Raw genomic sequence first — 7,129 nt, 5'->3', positions numbered from 1 at the left:
TGCAGATGTTTGGAACATCATTCTTCCCTGGCTCTATGCTGTCACTATTTCACTTTTCTATTCATTTCCTGTCACTGGTCTCTTCTTATTCTGTGGAATTCAGTCTCTTCTGTCTATCTTTGAATGCTCTCTTTCACTGAGATCACTGATCATGCCACTCTTGAACTTATCTATTCTTTATGCTCCTTAATTTACTGAATGTTCCAAGATACCTTCTCTTCATTGTTACCTCTTTCATTTTTTTCATTTTTGGAAATCCTTCTAAAATATGCATACCCATAAAACTAAATAAATAATTATTAAACAATAATGAATTATATAGTAAATATAAACAAAGCACAAACATTTTTAACTTAGTATAATCAAGAATACTTCTCCAAAACTAAATTGAAGATGTTTGTTTTAATGCAAATAGACAGATACATTTTTGTTTAGTTGGTTGCTTTGATATTGAAAATAATGAATAATCGTGTCTCATTGTTATTTTTACTAATGTGGTTTTTCAATTTTAAAACTGATCTAATTTTATACCACCAATCCTTTATTTTGATGGCATAATCAATTTAATACTGCACTATAAAATTCAAAACTGAAAATTGAAAATATGGTATTTCAAGTTTACTATTTACTTTGTTTTTTTGGCACTGAAGATCAAACTCAGGGCCTTGCTCTTGTGAGGCAGGCTCAGTGCCACTGAGCTAAATCGCTGGCCCTGCTATTTGCTATTTTTGCCTTTTACTTACATATAAAAAAATAATTGCACCTTGAATTCATTTGTACTGTGAATATAGTCCTGACTTCAATGACTTGTACTCCTTTTGTCTGATGACAATTATACTCTGAGAAGTACTTCATGACTCAGTTTTCTTTTTAAACCATTGAAAAAGCCCTTCATGCAGCATTCACTAATACATTTGGCCTTTCCTTGTGAATAGGAACAATAAGCAATTTTGATTCCTGGAACTCTTTGGCAATCCTTAGGAATGAAGTAGTCACTGGATGATCAAGATTAAATCCTTTTATGTTTAGAGTGCCAGTGCATTGAAACTTTCAAATTGTTCCCCCAAAAGGCCTTACTCTCTAAACCTCAAAATATGACTAAAATAGTAGGAGTCTGGAAACCATAGGATAAAAATGTTTACCAGGTATTGCTTTCTATAGTACAGTTGACAAGCAGAATTTTGTCAAAATCATCTCACTGTTTATTTCATGGAAGAAATAGAACAAAGAAAATCACAGCAGATAATAGACAAACAAGAAAAACCTTTCTTCTGTTCTCTTGGGGCCTGTCCACCTAATCTCTCTACTGGGTGGCTAACAAATAAATTTAGCCACATGATGAATTTATTTTTCCATTTATCAAAGAGCTATTTGCATTCTTTGTAAATCCCTAGATTGCAAAGAATATGACTGTGTGATTTCCAAGATTCTCTTTGCTTTCTCTACAGATAATAACATCCACTGTGCTCAACAGTCCTGCATAATGTGATGCTGAGTTCAGAGCAACAAATGACAGGCTAAAGAATCCTTAGTGATTAGACTATTTATATAATTTTAGAGGAAGTCACCCATCTAATAAATAAAATGAGGTTATAAGGCAGAGTAGAGTGTCCAAGGGAGCAAATACAATAGAAAATAGAGAAAACAAGAGGTATATGAAAAGAAAATGAGAAACTCCCCTAGAGATAGAAAATGAGAAAAAAAAAGATAAGATACCAACCTAAGAAGAAAGTGAATATTCTCTTTACAGAGGCTGTGGAAATATTCCATTAGTTCAAGTAATATAATTTGTAGTATTTTTAGTTAATACTTTTGATATATGAAGTCATTTAAAAACACTAATTATAGAGTTTTCACTGGTAAATATTCACTAATAGAGGTTACAGCATTAAATTAAATTTCATTAAGGCTAAATTGCTAGCTTTCCATAGATCTGATATGTATTCATCTTTTATGACTTACTACATTTATGATTTTTTAAAACCAAACTCTGATGTTACTCAGGTTTCACCAGTTAGTGTCCTTTTTCTGTTTACAGGACATAATCCAGGATACTATACACTATTTTATTTTGTTTTCATTTATCCTTAGTCTTGTCTGGTGTATGACAGCTTTGAGGCTGTTTTTTATGATCTTGACAAGTTTAAAATATAGTGGTCAGCTATTTTGTAGACTACCCTTGAATGTGAATTTTTCTCACATTTGGACTGAAGTTACAGATTTGGGATGGCAGAGGTTTTAAAGATATTAAGTACTCTTCTCATCATACCATGTCAGGGTATATACTTATTAGCTTATTCAATAACCTATTTATATCTCATGGATTCCTATACTTTACAGTTTGTGTTAATTTTTTACAAACTGTTAATTGTGTGTCAAGGTTTTTGTTGTTATTGTTACAATGGTCCTCCATCTAGACCACAATGGAGACAATAGTTCTTTATCCATTGAATTGCTTTTGTACTTTTTCCCCCGAATGCATAAATTCCTTTAATGAAAGTATTGTGTAGCACTGCATTACTTAGTCAGTATCCATAAATGAAGGGACAACACATTTCCGATTGGACAATACTGCTTTAAATAGAGAACACAGCAGCTGGAGATGCTCTCAGGAATCTAGTATTGGGGACTAAACTAGGTAAGAGGGAATGCTAGCAGAATGACCATTTAGTAACAGCACATGGCTGCACATGGCAGAAATGGTCCACATGGCCATCATGAGACAGTCCTGCCATCTCACACCAACTTACTACATAAGAAGCATGTCAGGCTGGCCAATCAAAGCTTGTTCACCACAAGATCCTAACAGGACTTGGCTTCAAGGACACCTGACCACAGATATGAAATTTTACAGCATTCACTGGAACCTGCATGGAATGGGAGTGCAGTATGATAACTGTTGACCAACCGTAGGTCAATGGGCAATTTGTTCTCTGAAAGTCTAAAATAGAAGAATAAAGTAACTATTCTGAAAACTTTTTGAAATGAAGATATGTAAGTACTGCTTGTTATTCATTTTTCCTTGCAGAGATTACTGGGGAAATAATTTGTGACAAATCATTTCTCAGCTTCGGCTATTATTCAATTTTTTTTTTCCATTAGCAATCTTTGGTTTCCATAAAAGTCCAACAATAATATTGGTTAAGGTTTTTATAATGATATAAAAATGGGTTATTTTAAAAATAACTAATTTTGGTATGAATGGATTTCCTTATATAACTTTTTCTCAAATAAGAGTTTAGAAACAACTGGTTCAATTTGACATTTTCATTTGATTTTAGAAATATAGACATTAAAACCTTGGTCCCTTTTATCAGAGGCCTGTTCATTAATGTAAACAGTTGGGAGGTGTACAAAAGCACTGTGAAAATTTATGATTTTAGAAGAAGCAAATCATTTTCTTCTCAGAAGCAGAGTTTGTTCTAGGTTCATAAAGGTATCCATTTTACAAATATGAACTCTTCACTGTAAGAAATGGTATTTTCTGCTTTACACAAACTTGTTCAGGGTAATTTAAAATGTACCCACTAAAAAACGTCTGGTCTATATAGCAATTGATGAACATTGGTAATGAGTTTTAAAAATTCATATATATATATATCTGCTCCAGATCTATCACCCTAAACAATCAGGACAAAAAAAAATCATTATAAAACTATATAAATCAAACAAAGGTGTTCCCTAAACATAGCACAAAATGTATACATTTCTTTATTTCAAGATTTGACATATTAAAAAGCAAAAAATCCTGCTGACACATTTCAGACAATATACTAGAAATAAATAAAACAATTTTTAAAAACATACATTCCCTGTAAGTGCTATCTCCTTTCAATTTTTCTAAATGAGACAAACCTTTTCCATGGCAAATAACCGCTGTACATTTTGGTAATGAAAATTATGCTGATATATACATAAGGCATGCATATATTTCCACAGTATCTCTTTTTTCACCCTTACCAAAAATAAAAATTGTATTCAACTCATGCATGTATAAACAATTTGATTATTCAGGGTGTGGATTTGGAAGCAGTGGAAGTACAAAGTCTTTTCTCAGCAATCTGGCCATCAGAGGTCTTTCTCCAGCGTCTGCCCTCCACACGTACCTTTTGGGGTCTTCCTGCAAGGTGATCATGATCAGAGCCGATGGCAGAAAGTATTGTGGTCAGATGAGGCAGCAGGGGCGGGACCTTCTTTGTCTTCCTGCCAGCATCAGGAGGACTGAGCCAACCCAGTCTTTTTCTAGTGACAGTTTAAGGCAGACTGAAGTTCACTCGAATATCCATACCTCTAGGTCCTGAACGATGAAGTCTTCCTTCTTGGAAAGAATATCATTATTGAAAGTGTTGTAAGAGTTCCTTCGTCCATGGTATAAATCAGCATCTAGCCATAAGCCAAATTGTCTCCCTCCACTGCCAAGTTCTAAAGAATTTATATCTCCATTGATAAAATATGAATTTTCTACACTCCATTTAAAGACCTTGAAGTTGGGGCTAAACGTGTAGAGAAAAGTCTCTCCAGTGCCGTAATAGTGGTCACTGATCTCGAAAGAATGAGTTGCATATGCTCCAAAGATCTAGTTATCCATGTCCTTGATGACCAGCAGCACTGGACTGTCCAGTGAAGCCGACTTCCGGTAGAGCACCTTCAGGCTGGTCCAGTGCTCCAGGGTGCTGTAGGACAGTCTCCACGGGTAGCCTTGCACCTGTGCTGGGAGGCGTTGTGCCAGCTACTCGATGTGAAAGTTCTCCAGCAGCACGCTGTGGGGCAGCAGCACAGGCAGCCCTTCCTCATCCTCGTCTTCATCCCTGTCCTTATAGAAGCCGCACATGCTCTTCCTGGGCTTGGCCTCCACTCAGGGATGATCTCCCAGCTCTACGTTGTAGGCTCATTGAAGAAGCTGTCGATCGTATTCAGCTGTTCCTTTTCCAACAACACGAAGCCTTGCTCTTTGGCATCCTTCCCATAGACATCAGGACACCACTGGGCCAAGAACGTGTACAAATGATCCACCCTCTCCCGAGGGACGGGGAACCAGTACACTGGCTGCTTCCTGAGTCTGCCATATCACTGCATCATGGCGGCTGTGTGAGTAGCAAAGGATTTCCTCATGGTTTGCCCACTATGATGCTCAGAAACATGGGTGGTGTCTTGCTCTTTTCTTCTTTTGAGGGGAGGATATTTTCAGTGGGTACTTGAATCCTCTTTAACAGTCATAACTGAATTTCGAATTTATTGTTCATTTGCGTGCCAGGGCAGCTGTTATCCAGGGCCGGTTCCAAAGAGGAATCTAGAGACTCTTTAATGCTATTTTCTTCTGCATCAGGGTCCCCTTTCAGGGCAGGAGGCTCTCACTCCTTTTCCGGGATCTCATCCGGCTTCCTAGGGCTCTCAGTGGGCAGGTCGGCTGCACAGAGAAGGGAGCTGCTCAGGGTGATGTCTATTCCCAGGGGTTCACTCAATTCTGCCTTCTGAGAATTCTCAGACTCCCGCGTCCCTTCTCTGTTCTTATTTAGGTAACACTCTATGAGTTGCATTTTATCTAGGTCTTCCTGGATGTTCAGTGAGTCTCCCACCCGGCAGCTAGCCTTCCGGCTGGGTGTCTTTCTTCTCTCAGGTCCCGGAGTCCAGGGTCCCCTTCAGCTCAGCGACGCTCTCGGTGGCTGGGCCGACCACACCCGCACTTACACGGCAGAAGAGTTTGTTCCCTGCTGTCTCCTTCCGCTCCTCTGGGTCACCTGAAATGCACTCCTTGGAGGTGTCGCTTATCTCCACTTTGCTCTCAGGCTGAGACGAAAACTAAGTCTTCATCCTCCCCTGCGAGGCAGTTTTCTTTGGATGCAAATTCAAACTGAGGATTCCGACCTGCAGGTTACCCACTGGGTTTAGTCACCGAGGGAAAAATCCTGGCTGTCTCCGGCGACCCGGTGCCGCCCATGGGCCCTGTGCCTGTGTCCTTCGTGGACTTCTCCAGGGAGCCTGATGACCCGGAACTGGGAAGTCCCGATTCTCTCCCGTTTCTCTTTATTGATGGACTTGAGCTTGCTAAACGGGTTGGGTTGCTTCTCTGAAGCCAGGTCTTCATGCTCTCCAGGCGAGGGCTAGGCGTCCTTGATCTTCATGTGGGAGATGTCCTTGTACAGCGCTATGGACACCACCTCCTCCATGGGGCAGGTGAGGCCTTACTCCTCAGCCGTTCTCGATCGCCAGGGTGTCGGCCTTGCGGGGGTTGAACTTTTTGTTGTTGGGGATGACGATCATGACACCTCCGACCATGCCCTTTCCATTGGTGAAGCAGTAACAATTCATTTTTAGAAATTTCACCAAGCCTGGCTCATCTTCCAAAATAGATGACAAGACTTGTTCAATAGGTTTTAAGGCTTTTCTTACTAAGTCAGCATCAGGCAGCTTGTAGTACTCGAGTCTGAAGACAGGGAGAGACCATAGCCCTGGGGCTTAGGGAGGACAGCCGCAGAGTACTGCCTGGAGAGCCCGTGTCTGGCACACCGAGAGGGCTTGGCTTGGAACAATAATGTTTGTGAATAGTTGCTTCCGTTCCACTAATTTATGGGGAGTGATGTTAAACTTCAGTGCTGTGGAGTTTAGGGTGTCCTGGCCTCCAGCGATGTATTGCGTGGTTCTGTGGGACTTCTGAACCACCATCTTCTTTTATCATGCGTTTTGTTTTGATTGTCATCAACACTATCGTATCTCTTCAGCTCTGTGTGCCTGGTTTACTTTAGCTGGTTATTTTTCCTCTTTTTCATCTCGTCAGTAATATACTCCTCTTCCACAGCAATGTCGCCCTTGTCTTGCTCCAAAATGACAGAATGAGCATCTTCTTTCCCAGGAAGAGGCCTTGTAGCTACATTGCTTGCTATCTCTGTATTTTGTTTGGCTTGCTTTTTCTTTTTCAGTCTAACAGAGTAACTTTGTTTACGTTCCTTCTTCTCTTCCTTGGTATCCATAATATACAACCGAAAGTACAAAATATTTGGAAAAGTCCTTTGTAATCAATGAATCATAGCCCTACTGCGCGGGGGCACGGGCTCCATCACAAGGCAGCTGGGGAGCCAGGCGCCCTAGCGTCCTGGGCCACCTGCGGAAGCGCAGTTGCTCGGAAAAGAGC

The 7,129-nt window shown here is 39.9% G+C and overlaps 1 pseudogene; it reads right to left on the bottom strand.

The window, feature by feature from the left end:
* Positions 1-4,045: 4,045 nt before the first annotated feature.
* Positions 4,046-6,968, bottom strand: LOC104855271 (annotated as a pseudogene).
* Positions 6,969-7,129: the final 161 nt, after the last annotated feature.

This window comes from Fukomys damarensis, unplaced genomic scaffold (assembly GCF_012274545.1).
Source record: "Fukomys damarensis isolate Sample0158 unplaced genomic scaffold, DMR_v1.0_HiC HiC_scaffold_39, whole genome shotgun sequence".
Classification (NCBI taxonomy): Eukaryota; Metazoa; Chordata; class Mammalia; order Rodentia; family Bathyergidae; genus Fukomys; species Fukomys damarensis.
This window is presented reverse-complemented; position numbering and strand designations above follow the sequence as displayed.